At 43.4% G+C, this 14102-nt stretch overlaps 1 protein-coding gene across 6 annotated transcripts in view; it reads right to left on the bottom strand.

Moving 5' to 3' along the window:
• The window catches only part of LOC105491366 (transport and golgi organization 6 homolog), a 252083-nt gene that overhangs the window by 97363 nt on the left and 140618 nt on the right, over window positions 1-14102 (bottom strand). The gene's annotated exons all lie outside the window — the stretch shown is intronic.

The raw sequence follows: 14102 nt of genomic DNA, 5'->3' as shown, positions 1-14102 counted from the left end.
TGCTTGAACCCAGGAGGCAGAGGCTGCAGTGAGCCAAGATCATGCCATTGCATGTCAGCCTGGGCGACAGAGCAAGACTGTCTCAAAAACCCCAAAAAACAACAACAACAAACAAAACAATTTAAAATATTGGCCGGGCGTGGTGGCTCAAGCCTGTAATCCCAGCACTTTGGGAGGCCGAGATGGGCGGATCACGAGGTCAGGAGATCGAGACCATCCTGGCTAACATGGTGAAACCCCGTCTCTACTAAGAAATACAAAAAATAGCCGGGCGAGGTGGCAGCGCCTGTAGTCCCAGCTACTCGGGAGGCTGAGGCCGGAGAATGGCGTGAACCCGGGAGGCGGAGCTTGCAGTGAGCTGAGATCCGGCCACTGCACTCCAGCCTGGGCTACAGAGCGAGACTCCGTCTCAAAAAAAAAAAAAATAAATAAAATAAAATAAAATAAAATATAAATAACCTATGACACAGTAATTCCACTTTGGTGAATATCAACCCAAAAGAAATAAAGGTTCTAGTACTTTAACATGTACATGTATACAAGATATACACATATAAAAATATTTTTTTATTGGCACACATAGATGAGAATGTATATTGCAGTACTGTATATCATAGGGGAAAAAAATAGAAAAAAGTGAATACCCATCCACAGAAGAATGGTTGAATAACTGATGTCAATTGCGGTATGGCGAGCCTATAACATATGCAGCTGTTTAAAACTTTCTCCCTTATCTTAATTACCAGGTGAAGCCAATTGGAACTCACAGTAGCCTGCTAGACAAATCCAATTATTCAATTTTCCTTCGTTTTCTTCAACTGGCTGGAAGAAGGTATCTGTCAGAGCAGAATTTAGGGCTGAATTTTCTCCACTCTAGACAGATGATAGGGGTCTCGCTCTATACCCAGGCTGGAGTGCAGTGGCGCAATCCTGGCTCAATGCAACCTCTGCTTCCCAGGTTCAAGCAATTCTCCTGTCTCAGCCTCCTGAGTAGCTGGGATTACAGGTGTGTGCCATCACGCCTAGCTAATTTTTGTATTTCTAGTAGAGACAGGGTTTCACCATATTGGCCAGGCTGCTCTTGAACTCCTGACCTCAAGTGATCTGCCACCTGGGCCTCCCAAAGTGCTGGGATTACAGGCGTGAGTCACTACGCCCAGCCCAGATGATGGGTTTTCTAAAATTGGATTATGGCTTCATTCTGGAGCTGCATGAACCATTAGAGACCTGGGGCGATCCGATACTCATCGCTTGGATGAACTGAAGGGGTAAAGTGATTGCTAAACTAAAACACAAAAATCAAGCAGGTGACATGGAAAAGAGCTGACAAAGCACATTGAATCAGGGTGTTTTACAGCCGGAAACACCCCATAAAGCCTAGGACTCACCCTTTTCCTAGAATATAGAGTAATCTGAGGAGCTGCTTTGCCTCAGGATTCCTGGGGGTCACTCTACTTACCGTGGCATACAACAGAAGAGATCAGAGATTTAATTCTCACCCCTCAGTCTTCATTCAAAATATTCCCAATCTCTCCTAAAAGCAAACTCTTCAGACGGAGCAACATGAATCTGGCTATTTTTGTTCTGACTTTTAGAAGTCTCTGGCCTAGAGTAAACTGGAACTTGTCTCAGCTTGCTGATTACAAGGCTACATTCTGCCTCTAAAAATAATTAAGAAGTACTGTTCTTTGTACGTCATGATGACACCACCAGCTCTGAGTTGCTCTTCCAGGGAAGCAAAGGGTTCACACTGAGTCACGTATCCCTCAGTCTCACTCTCCCCGCTTCCACCCACCCACCTCCTCTGACAGGTTTCTTGATTCTGGGAGCACAGCCGCACATTTTGGAGATGGCTGGTCAGGGTTAAACATTTAGTCTATACCAAAGGTGTCAGAAGAGAAACAAAACAAAACGAAACCCGAAAAACATTTAGTCTGAAGCTGTGAAATAGTTTTTTTCTATGAGATATTAGCAGTTTAATTCACTGCTGAAAAGACTGTACATTTCTGGAGGACAACTTGGCATTAAATATCTTTTATTTTTTTTGAGATGGAGTCTCGCTCTGTCGCCCAGGCTGGAGCGCAGTGGCCGGATCCCAGCTCACTGCAAGCCCCGCCTCCCGGGTTTACGCCATTCTCCTGCCTCAGCCTCCCGAGTAGCTGGGACTACAGGCGCCGGCCACCTCGCCAGGCTAGTTTTTTTGTATTTTTTAGTAGAGACGGGGTTTCACTCGCCCAGCTAGTTTTTTTGTATTTTTTAGTAGAGACGGGGTTTCACCGTGTTAGCCAGGATGGTCTCGATTTCCTGACCTCGTGATCCATCCGTCTCAACCTCCCAAAGTGCTGGGATTACTGGCTTGAGCCACCGCGCCTGGCAATAAATATCTTTTTAAATTAAATTTGAAAAATTTGTTTTTTGAGACAGGGTCTCTGTCGCCTAGGCTGGAGTGCAGTGGCACAATCATGGCTCACCTCAGCCTTGACCTCTGGGGCTCAGGTGTTCTTCCCACCTCAGCCTCCTGAGTAGCTAGGACTATAGGCGCCTGCCACCATGGCCCCCAGCTAATTTTTGTACTTTTGTGTAGAGATGGAGTTTCGCCATGTTGTCCAGGCTGGTCTTGAACTCCTGGGCTCAAGCGATCTGCCTGCCTCAGCCTCTCGAAGAGCTAGGATTACAGGCATGAGTCACTGCACCCAGCCGGCGCTAAATATCAAGAGGTATATGTTGACCTAATAACTTCCCTTATAGAAACCAATCCCAAAGAAAGAACCAAAGAGTCACCAAAAGGAATTACATGTAAGAATAATCAACAGCACGCTTATCATAATCAGTAAGAAACTGGAAACAACCTAATTAAACAATATGTTCCCAGAGATAATTAAATAAAAGTATAATAAATTCAGGTAGTTATATAATTAGATTATAACACAGTCAATATTACATTTTCAAGAAATAGGCCAGGCATGGTAGTTCACGCCTGTAATCCTAACCCTTTGGGAGGCTAAGGCAGGAGGATCACTTGAGCCCAGGTGTTGGAGTCCAGCCTGGGCAACATAGTGAGACACCATTTCTATTAAAAAAAATTAACAACAACAAAGAAATATTTAATGACATAGGAAAGTACTTACAAATAATGTTAACCAAGAAAAAAAAAGCAGTATATATACATACAGTGTAATTACAATTATGAGAAAAAAAAAAAGCTTGAAGAAACTACATCAAAATGTAAACAAAGAGTGATTACTCCAAAGTGAAATTATAGGTGATTATTTTCTTGTTCATACTTTTAAATATTTCTCAGGGCCAGGTATGGTGGTTCACACCTGTGATCCCAACACTTTGAGAGGCTGACACAGGCAGATCACTTGAGCTCAGGAGTTTGAGAACAGCCTGGGCAACATAGTAAGACTCCATATCTACAAAAAATAAAAAAATTAGTTGGGCATGGTGATGCATGCCTACAGTCCTAGCTACTTGGGAGGGTGAGGTGGGATGATGGCTTGAGGCCAGGAGGTGGAAACTCTAGTGAGCCAGTGATGGCACCACTGCACTCTAGCCTGGGCAACAGAGCAAGATCCTATCTTGGAAAAAAAAATATCCACACTGTCTAATATAAGTAGGAAGTCTAGTTCAATCTATAGACTTTTCCCTTCCCCTTATTATATCAGTAATAAGTTATAGCCATCACAAAACTGATGTGAGAAAGAAAAAGAGAAACGAGAAAGGAAAAATAGTTACTTAGTCTGGATTTCAACCTTCCATTCTGGCCATATTAGTATTTCCATTTATATTAATATAAATGTTTGTTGAATTGAACTACACTGATGCCAGCCTAGGCAGACTCGGCAGGGAGCATTTCATTTGATCCTCTGAGTTTTGATGAAAATTCCTTCTTTAAAAATATGTGAGCTCTAATGCTTGACTGTTGCTTATTGCTGCTGAAATCCGTGAATGCTAAACTCCCAGACTGGTATCCAATTATTCACACTTCCAACCTCGCTTTTCACCTGAATTTAAGCCTGTGCTATGAAATAGAAATCTCTGAAAACTATCATTTAAAAGCTATTTTTCTTTCTTTTTTTTATTTTTGAGATGGAGTCTTGCTCTGTTGCCCAGGTTGGAGTGCAGTGGTGCAATCTCGGCTCACTCCGCCTCCCGGGTTCATGCCATTCTCCTGCCTCAGCCTCCCAAGTAGCTGGGACTAAAGGCGCCCGCCATCACGCCCGGCTAATTTTTTTTGTATTTTTAGTAGAGACGGGGTTTCACCGCGTTAGCCAGGATGGTCTTGATCTCCTGACCTCATGATCCTCCCACCTTGGCCTCCCAAAGTGCTGGGATTATAGGCATGAGCCACCGCGTCTGGCCCTACAAAAGTTATTTTTCAAAAACGGACCTGCTGTGCTGTGATGACGATAAGGAACTGATGTAGCCTTGTGCCACACTCAACTGCAGGGTTTGGAGAAGAAAAGGGACAGACATGACCACTTCTTCTGTGCCACACAATACTCTATACAGGCCTCTCCCTCCATGGGCCAGGCTTCTTACCAATACTATTTGTACATGAGTTGACCTCTCCTTCTAAATGATAAGCTCCTTGCAGGAAGAGACCATTGTTTTTTCATGTTCCTGTTTCCAGCTACAGGCAGAGAACCCAACCACTCAGTAGCTACTCAATTAATGTTTCTGAACTGGACTACATTAATGTCCCATCCCCAGGATTAAGAAAAAAAAAAAAAAGTGTTTTCAAGATAAAGAATTTTGAACATTAGAAAGAGCAACCAAATAACCTAGGAATTTATATGACTTAGAACTTGACAAAAACAGGAAACTAAATTAGAATTCAGAGAGTATTTGGGTGTTACTGTGGGCAGAGGTGGACATAAATTGTTTTTCCATCAAGGATTTCTGACCCAAGCTGGAGATTCAAATGAGAGCCACATACAAATAAGACATAACTTCAGCCCAGTGCGGTGGCTCACGCCTGTAATCCCAGCACTTCGAGTGGCCAAGGCAGGAGGATCATTTGAGGCCAGGAGTTTGGGACCAGGCTGGGTACTGTTCTCTAAAAAAAAAAAAATCAAAATAAAAAAAAGAAATAACAAGACCTGCAAATCTGAAAATCTGAGGCATCCTGAAGTGATGCAGGAGCAACACAGCATCAAAAAAAAAAAAAAAAAAAAAGGCAACTTCATTTTCTCTTGTGATCCCTTTGGAGGAGAAATAAATATTAGCAAGGAACATGAAATATTCTCTAAATGCAAAGGATAATTTAAAAATATACTTTAGCTGGGCGCGGTGGCTTATGCCTGTAATCCCAGCACTTTGGGAGGACCAGACGGGTGGATCACGAGGTCAGGAGATCAAGACTATCCTGACTAACATGGTGAAACCCCATCTCTACTAAAAATACAAAAAAAAAAAAATTAGCCGGGCATGGTGGCGGGCGCCTGTGGTCCCAGCTACTCAGGAGGCTGAGGCGGGAGAAAGGCATGAACCCGGGAGGTGGAGCTTGCAGTGAGCTGAGATCACGCCACTGCACTCCAGCCTGGGTGACAAAGCAAGACTCCGTCTCAAAATAAATAAATAAAAATAAAAATATACTTTAGTTCATTTTATGGTCTATTAAAAGAAAGGAAATAAAGGCTAAGAGGCATATATACAAAGGTTCTAATAGAGGTGAAATAGAGGGCTAGGCACCATGGCTCATGCCTGTAATCCCAACACTTTGGGAGGCCGAGGTGGGAGAAGTGCTTGAGCCCAGAAGTTGGAGACCAGCCTGGGCAACATAGTGAGACCCTGTCTCTACAAAAAAAAAAAAAAAAAAAAAAAAAGGTCAGGCGTGGTGGCTCACACCTGTAATCCCAGCACTTTGGGAGGCTGAGGTGGGTAGATCACCTGATGTCAGGAGTTCAAGACCAGCCTGGCCAACATGGTGAAATCCTGTCTCTACTAAAAGTATAAAAATTAGCTGGTCATGGTGACAGGTGCCTGTAATCCCAGCTACTCGGGAGGCTGAGGCAGGAGAATCGCTTGAACCCAGCAGGCAGAGGTTGCAGTGAGCCGAGATTGTGTCACTGCACTGTAGCCTGGGCGACAAAGTGAGACTCTGTCTAAAAAATAAAAGGTATGAGATAGGCTAGAATTTAGTTAGGGCCAGCAGGCTGACTACATAGGTTGTATATTATACAACTCCAGGGCCAGGGCATGCCATTCATATAATGAGGACCCTAGGAGTTTATACAACAGCAGTGAACAACCTGCATAATTATATGTGGCAGCCCTGGATTTAACACATTTGAGAGAAACAGAATGGCCCACATGGGCTCTAGAACAAGGTGTTTCAACAGGGGCCTTACTGCCATTTTGAGCCACATCTTCTTTGCTGTAGGTGGCCATCCTGTGCATTTTAGGATGCCTGGCAGTATCCTGGGCCTCTACTACATGCCATAATAATCCCCTCCCCAGCCAGTTCTAACAACCAAAAGTGTCTCCAGACATTGCCAAAGAAAGAGAAGACATACGTTGAGTATCTCTTATCTGAAACACTTGGGACAGAAATGCTTTGGAGTTTTTCAGATTTTGAATTTTTTTGGAGTTCGGAGTATTTGCAGAATATATACTGGTTGAACATCCCTAATCCTAAAATCCAAAATGCTCCAGTGAGCATTCCTTTGAGTGTGTCATGTCAGTGCTCAAAACATTTTGAATTCTGCAGCATTCCAAATCAGGCATATGTGAGAAAGGAGTGTGGTCTACAGCAGATCAATTAATTCTCTAGGCAATTGCAAAAGGAAATACCCACAAAGATGCATTCAATTTAATTCAATTTGCCAAGAAACATCCCAATGACCAATTCATTATCTTGGGTGCAGTAATAGTAATATCAGGAACATATTACTAAACAGAAAATACGTTATATTTTAAGAGAAGTTTTAAGAAATGCAATGGGCTGGGTGCAGTGGCTCACGCCTAAAATTCCAGCATTTTTGGAGGCCGAGGCAGGTGGATCACCTGAGGTCAGGAGTTCGAGATCAGCTTGGCCAACATGGCAAAACCCCGTCCCTACTAAAAATACAAAAATTAGCCAGGTGTCATGGCTCATGCCTGTAATCCCAGCTACTCAGGAGGCTGAGGCAGAAGAATTGCTTGAACCTGGGAGGCGGAGGTTGCAGTGAGCTGAGACCACGCCACTGTACTCCAGCCTGGGCAACAGAGCAAGACTCCGTCTCAAAAAAAAAAAAAAAGGAAAAAAGAAATGCAGTGACATGTAACAATCCACAAGTTATTGTCAACATTGACATTGGACCACATAAGAGGAAACAGATGGAAAAACATTTGGAATGATCGGTAATTTAACAACGTGTTAAGATTAAATTTCTAGGAGTACAAAAACTCCTAAATTGTTCCTTAAATAAAAGAGACTGAACCAAAATCTTTCCACAATTCTTTTTTTTTTTTTTTTTTTGAGACAGAGTCTCACTCTGTTGCCCAGGCTGGAGTGCAGGGGTGCGATCTCGGCTTACTGCAACCTCTGCCTCCCGGATTGAAGAGATTCTCCTGTGTCAGCTTCCTGAGTAGCTGGCACTACAGGCGCGTGCCACCATGCCTGGTAATTTTTTGTATTTCTAGCAGAGACAGGGTTTCACCATGTTAGACAGGATGGCCTGGATCTCCTGCTCTCGTGATCTGCCCGCCTCAGCCTCCCAAAGTGCTGGGATTACAGGCGTGAGCCACCTTGCCCAGCCTCCTTCTACAATATTTTCTACATTGAAACGTAGACATAAAAATATATAAAGCCTCGCTGGGAGTGGTGGCGCACACCTATAGTTCCAGTTACTCATAACAACCTCAAACTCCTGGGCTCAAGTGATCCTCCCACCTTGGAGTCCTTAGTAGCTGGAACTATACGTGCAGTGGCTAATGTGCATAATCCCAGCTAATCATGGGGCTAAGGCAGGAGGACTGCTTGAACCCAGGAGTTCAAGTCCAGCCTAGGCAACATAGCAAGATCCTATCTCAATAAAAAAAATATATATATATATGTGTGTGTGTGTGTGCGCGTGTGTATATATATATATATCTGTCTCTCTATTGCGCTCTCTCTCTATATATATTTATATATATTTAAATCTATCTATATATAGAGAGAGAGAGAGAGACAGACAGAGAGATTCATACTTATGTAATCCTGGTTTGAGAAAACTGTTCTCTATATAAGAGAAAAATCGTAAGGGAAAAGACAGATTTATCTTCATTGAAATTAAAAACTTCTGTGTGTCAAAAACAAAATGAAACAGAAAATACGAACAAAACTAAAAGAAAATATTTATGATATAAATGTCAATGGTTCAAGATATTTAAATACATAAAATTTTTAAAAATCAAAAAATAAGGGCCGGGTGGGGTGGCTCACGTCTGTAATCCCAGCACTTTGGGAGGCCGAGGCGGGCGGATCACGAGGTCAGGAGTTCAAGACCAGCCTGGCCAGTATGGTGAAACCCCATCTCTACTAAAAATATCAAAAAAAAATTAGCTGGGCATGGTGGCACACACCTGTAGTCCCAGCTACTCAGGAGGCTGAGGCACGAGAATTGTTTGAACCTGGCAGGCAGAGGTTGTAGTGAGCTGAGATTGCACCATTGCACTCCAGCCTGGGCAACAGAGTGAGACTCTGTCTCAAAAAAAAAAAAAAAAGTCAAAGAACAAAATCGATACCATAATGAAAAAACAACGGACTAGAAACTAGAACGTGTAATTATCACACACACATACATACCCTCCACATATACAGAATCTTAGCTAGTCAATATATGGAAAAATATTTAACCTTATCAATTGAATAAATGGAAATAAAAACAAAATAGCATTCCTTTATATATCTTCTTGATAAAGATTTTTTAAAATGATAATACATAGACTATATCGTACTTTTGAGGGTACAGACAAACATTGATAATATAAACTGGCACAGCCTCTCTGGAAGACATTTTAGCAATGAATATCTTCAAAAATATTCCTGGGCCGGGTGCAGTGGCTCACGCCTGTAATCCCAGCACTTTGGGAGGCTGAGGTGGGTGGATCACTTGAGGTCAGGAGCTTGCGACCAGCCTGGCCAACAATGAAATCCCATCTCTACTAAAAATACAAAAATTAGCTGGACGCAGTGGCAAGCACCTGTACTCAGAAGGCTGAGGCTGGAGAATCCCTTGAACTTGGGAAGTGGAGGCTGCAGTGAGCCAAGATCACACCACTGCACTCCAGCCTGGACGACAGAGCAAGACTCCATCTCAAGGAAAAAAAAAAAAAAATCATATACTTCAGGCTGGGTGCTGTGGCTTACACCTTAATCTCAGCACACTGGGAAGTGGAGGTGGGAGGATCACTTGAGCCCAGGAGGTTGGGATCAGCCTGGGAAACACAGCGAGACCCCATCTCCGTAAAAAACTTAATAAATAGCTGGGTATGGTGGCGCACACCTGTGGTCCTTGCTACTCGGGAAGCTGAGGGAGGTGGATCAGACTGACAGGTCAAGGATGCAGTGAGCCATGATCGCACCACTGCATTCCATCCTGGGCAACAGAACGATACCCTGCCTCAAAAAATAAAATAAAATAAAATCATATATGTTATGTACTTTACTGTATATATGTACTACCTCAATTTTTTTTAATGGAAAGAAAAAAAGCTCCTGCTGATTTTGCACCATGATCTAGTGGCAGGAAGACAAGTAGGTGTGGCTAGGGAACTAGCGTGATGAGAGAGGTAACATAGTGTACTGCACCCTGCTCCCACGGGTGGGCCGCATTCTCCCACCAACTCCCACCACTGCAGAGAAGAGGTAGAGGTGGGGAGACAGCAAGGCCTAGGCTGATGGAACTAGAACTTACCAAGCGGCTGTTCACAGCATTTCCACAACACTAGAAAACTAAGAATATTGGCTATGTTGTCAAAATGGGCTTTAATGTTACTCAAAGGATTTCAATACACCACTTCATCTATGTACCGGGACAAGTTGATGATGTGAACAGAAACAGAAACTAGCAGTTAAAGCTAAGGCTGTGTTTACAATTGGACACTCTGAAGAGTAGGCCACACAAAGAAGGGAACTTTGAGAATTAGTGGAATTTGCTTTGAAATGGCAGAAGGCTGTTTTTGAAATTGGGCTAATTATAAGAGTATGTAAGGAGGAGTGAGGCCTCACCTCAACTGTATCCAGCCCTTCATCCCCACCTCCACTCTCACCCCAGGAAATCATTTGGACTGGCCAATGGGGACTCTGAAATATGTACTTTTAGTGTTTATCATCCCAAAGGTAGAGGTCTACCAGAGAAAATACATGTTGATGTTGTCTGTGTATGGTTTATATTCTTCTCAGCTCTGATAATCCCAGTGGTGCACCCTTCACACCTACTGTGAGAGAATGATTTCTTATAATGGTGTACTTGTCTGGCATGTTTTAGATTCAAATTCAGAACTAAGGCAAATATAGAAAGTTCATCTTTCTTCTTAGAAAAAAAGTATTTTTAAATTTCACTCTCAGCTGGGTGCGGTGGCTCATGCCTGTAATCCCAGAACTTTGGGAGGCCAAGGCGGGTGGATCACCTGAGGTCAGGAGTTCGAGACCAACCTGTCCAACATGGTGAAACCCTGTCTCTACTAAAAATACAAAAATTAGCCGGGCATGGTGGTACGGGCCTGTGGTCTCAGTTACTCGGGAGGCTGAGGCAGGAGAATCAGTTGAACCCCGGAGGCGGAGTTGTAGTGAGCCAAGATGGTGCCACTGTACTCCAGTCTGGGTGACAGACATCTTTTTTTTTTTTTTTTGAGATGGAGTTGGGCTCTATTGCCAGGCTGGAGTTGCAGTGGTAAAATCCCGGCTCACTGCAACCTCTGCTTCCCAGGTTCAAGAGATTCTCCTGCCTCAGCCTCCTGAGTAGCTGGGACTACAGGCACATGCCACCATGCCCAGCTAAGTTTTGTATTTATTTATTTATTAATTTATTATTTATTTATTTATTTTTTGAGAAGGAGTCTCACTTTGTCTCCCAGGCTGGAGTGCAGTGGCGCGATCTCGGCTCACTGCAAGCTCCGCCTCCCGGGTTCACGCCATTCTCCTGCCTCAGCCTCCCAGTAGCCGGGGCTACAGGCGCCCGCCACCACGCCCGGCTAATTTTTTGTATTTTTAGTAGAGACGGGGTTTCACCGTGTTAGCCAGGATGGTCTTGATCTCCTGACCTCATGATCCGCCTGCCTCGGCCTCCCAAAGTGCTGGGATTACAGGCATGAGCCACCGCGCCCGACCAAGTTTTGTATTTTTAGTGGAGTAGGGGTTTCACCCTGTTGGCCAGGATGGTCTCGCTCTCTTGACCTCATGATCTGCCCGCCTTGGCCTCCCAAAGTGCTGGGATTACAGGTGTGAGCCACCGCACCCGGCTAAGACTCCATCTCAAAAAATAAAAATAAAAAAAGATAGATAAACAAATTTCACTCTCTGTGACATGAATCCATTGGTCAGAAAAAAAAATAAAATAAATTTCACTCTCAAGTAATTCTCCTTTCACTGATAAAAGGATTTAAGTGGTTGGAGACCTAGGTTCTATCATCCTTAGCCAGAAGAGTCACCTAGAAATTGGGAAAATTAAGGGCTATGTCCATAAAAACAGTACATGGCTATATGGAATTTCTATAAATCCTTTGACATGCTGATGAAGGAGGAATTCAGTGTGATCTCCTGATGCAAGTGGCAAAAAGCTACCCCACCTCCACTTTGTTCTCCAAAATCTTCCTCTACCGGATAAAGAGTAAATTTACAAGTTTTACTAGAGCTCACGGACAAATTGCCCAAGCTGAAGTTGAGATTGTATCGTCTTTTTCTGCCTTAGATAACAGACTAGTGAGTATATAATGGAATTACTAAAAAGTCAAGGACAAATATAGCAGTACTTGAGAAGTGCTGATATAATTTAAAGAATAAAAGAAGTGTGGCACTGTTATTAAGCCAAATATTAACCACCAACAGCTACACTTTATAACACAATCTGATATAGGCCATGCATGACAAGAACACAGCCCTAAAACGGAACCTCATTCTCAAAATTCAATATGGCAGCTAGCTGGCTCAAATGGATACTGTACACCACTGGCTCTCACCTGTATGATTGATTTGCCTTATTTTAAGGCTTCTAGTGATATTCAGTGTGACAGCTAATGGTTAAGTCTGTGGAGCACAGGTTAAATAAATGAATCTTTTCTCAATTCTATGTTATATAGCCCAGTACAAAAAAATCCAAAGTGTACTTGCTGGCTTATGGAGAAATTCATCTTAATTTAACCTCTCTCTTCAGAATGAACTATTGTTTTCTTTGTCCTTGTTCCCTAGGGTCCCACCTCCTAGCTTCATATGAGCACTCAATAAACAGCAAAAAGTATTTGTTTTCCTTCATTTTTAATCTTTAAAAAATGTTTACATCATTTTTGCATAGGCAAAAATAAAATTTTACTGAGCCCTTATTGTATGCCAAATACCACTGTAAGAATTACCTTATTTAATCTTTACAACAGCCCTATGAGTTAAGTGTTACTAATAACCAAATTCTGGCTGGGTGCAGCGGCTCATGCCTGTAATCCCAGCACTTTGTGAAGCCAAGGTGGGAAGACTGCTTGAGGCCAGGAGTTCAAGACCAGCCTGGGCAACATGGTAAAACCCCATCTCTACAAAAATACAAAAATTAGCCCGGCGTAGTGGCATGTACCTCTAGTCCCAGCTATTCAAGAGGCTGAAGTAGAAGGATAAAGGCTAAGAGGCATATATACAAAGGTTCTAATAGAGGTGAAATAGAGGGCTGGGCACCATGGCTCATGCCTGTAATCCCAACACTTTGGGAGGCTGAGGCAGGAGGATTGCTTGAGTTCACGAGTTTGAGATTAGCCTGAAAACACAGTAATACCCCACCTCTACCAAGAGAAAAAAAAAAAGCAGCGGCAGTTCAGGATTTGAAGTGAGGCAGTGTAAGTCTAGAGCCTATCCCTTAACTACTCTTCTCAGCTTATACAGCCTAGAGCAACTTCCTTCAAGTTGGTGGTTCAATTCTTAGCACTATCACTTACCAGCTGAATGAGTCTTGGACAAATTGCTGAATATGTTTGAGCTACAGTTTCTTAATCTGTAAAATGGGTTTAGTAACAGCCTCTTTACAAGATTTGTTGGGAAATTAGATGAGATTATATATATGGACAACCTAGCATACAGCAGACATTCAGCAAGAGTCAGCACTCTTCCTTCCCTGCTTGACATTTCTCTTCTTTATTCTGAGTCTCGCTCTGCTGCCCAGGCTGGAGTGCAGCGGTACAATCATTGCTCACTGCAGCCTCGACTTCCCAGGCTCAGGTGATCCTCCCACCTCAGCCTCCTGAGTAGCTGGGACTACAGGTGTGTGCCACCATGCTTGGCTAATTTTTGGTAGAGACAGGGTTTTGCCATGTTACCCAGGCTGGTCTTGAACTCCTGCCAGGCCTAAAGCGATCCTACCAAAGTGCTGAGATTACAGGCGTGAGTCACGGTGCCCAGCTGACATTCCTCTTCTTTTAGCTCAAGTGTGAGACTTCTCATTCCAGCTCCATTGAAAATCAGGGCCCAACACAGCTCCCGGGGAAGGAGACTAAGCAGTTTTTTTGTTGTTGTTATTTTTGAGACGGAATCTCATTTTGTTGCCCAGGCTGGAGTGCAGTGGCACAATCTCAACTCAACCACAACCTCTGCCTCCCAGCTTCAAGCGATTCTTCTGCCTCAGCCTCCCGAGTAGCTGGGATTACAGGCGTGCACCACCATGCCCAGCTATTTTTTGTATTTTTAGTAGAGACAGGGTTTCACCATGTGGACCAGGCTGGTCTTGAACTCCTGACCTCAGGTGATCCACCTGCCTCGGCCTCCCAGAGTGCTGGGATTACAGGCATGAGCCACCACACCTGGCCAGAGACTGAACAGTTTTAAGAAAAAGGACATTGTTGCGTTCAGTCTCATAGTAGGGATCTGAGTATTTCCTAAATTCCTAAATGGGTACTAGTTCATCCCAGCCCTCAAACTACCCTCACCACGCTAGTAT

Source organism: Macaca nemestrina, chromosome 18 (genome assembly GCF_043159975.1).
Source record: "Macaca nemestrina isolate mMacNem1 chromosome 18, mMacNem.hap1, whole genome shotgun sequence".
NCBI lineage: Eukaryota > Metazoa > Chordata > Mammalia > Primates > Cercopithecidae > Macaca > Macaca nemestrina.
This window is presented reverse-complemented; position numbering and strand designations above follow the sequence as displayed.